We start from the raw sequence: 908 nt of genomic DNA, 5'->3' as shown, positions 1-908 counted from the left end.
CGTTTCGATTGGTCCGAATAAAGCTGCGGCATGTAACAAAGCCCCCACTCAAAATTGTAAGATTATGTTCGAGCGTTTTGAGCTGTAATGAAATATCATCATCTGACACGCCATTATTGCGTTTGTTTAAATTAAATTTATCAGAGCGACTACGAAGCAGGGCAAAAGGTAATGTAAATGTATAATTGTGTAATATCATGGCATTAACCGCGGTATGTACGAGCTGATAGAACCTTGCTTTTGGCATTAAACGCTTTTGATTCAATTTAGTCGAGCTTATGCTCAACTGGGGTGGATTTTATCCCACACTCCTTCCATAAAGGCCCCAAAAGAGGTCGCACACGCTTAGTCCTGCACTACTGACCGGTGCTCTTCACCCCATTTGTATCTCTCCTTTGTCTCCAGGGAATTTATTAACTCTACGCACGATAACCAAAATGTATCCTATCAGTAACTTATAGTTTTAAAAAACGAACAAAAATAACCGAAAATAGACATACTCATACTTCTACTTTAATTCAATTTTTGGTTAATGTCCAGATGATTTGGGGGAGTGGGGGTGGGTGGGATCGATAGAGGAGGTCTCCCGCACCACTGCACTATAAAAAGTTCGTGGCGGTCTCAGCCCCATAAAAAGTTATGGGGGTTAGATGGGGGTGGGGGTAGAGAAATCGAAAGAGGGTGGTCACCTCAGTAAAACCCCATAAAAAATTTGCGGCGGTCTCACCCCCATAAGAAGTTATGGGGGTTGAAAGTTGATTGTTTTGACAATTTTCATACACTATAATTCAAATAAAATTCAATAAAAAAAATATTTTCAAGCGGGTGGAGGTAAGGGGGTTCGAAAGAGGGTGGTCACTTGAACAAAACCCGATAACCTAACCTAACCTAACCTACCCTATTGATAA

The sequence above is a fragment of the Agrilus planipennis genome, unplaced genomic scaffold, assembly GCF_000699045.2.
Source record: "Agrilus planipennis isolate EAB-ADULT unplaced genomic scaffold, Apla_2.0 scaffold11, whole genome shotgun sequence".
Lineage (NCBI taxonomy): Eukaryota > Metazoa > Arthropoda > Insecta > Coleoptera > Buprestidae > Agrilus > Agrilus planipennis.
The sequence above is the reverse complement of the archived record's forward strand: the minus strand, read 5'-3'. Positions refer to the sequence as shown.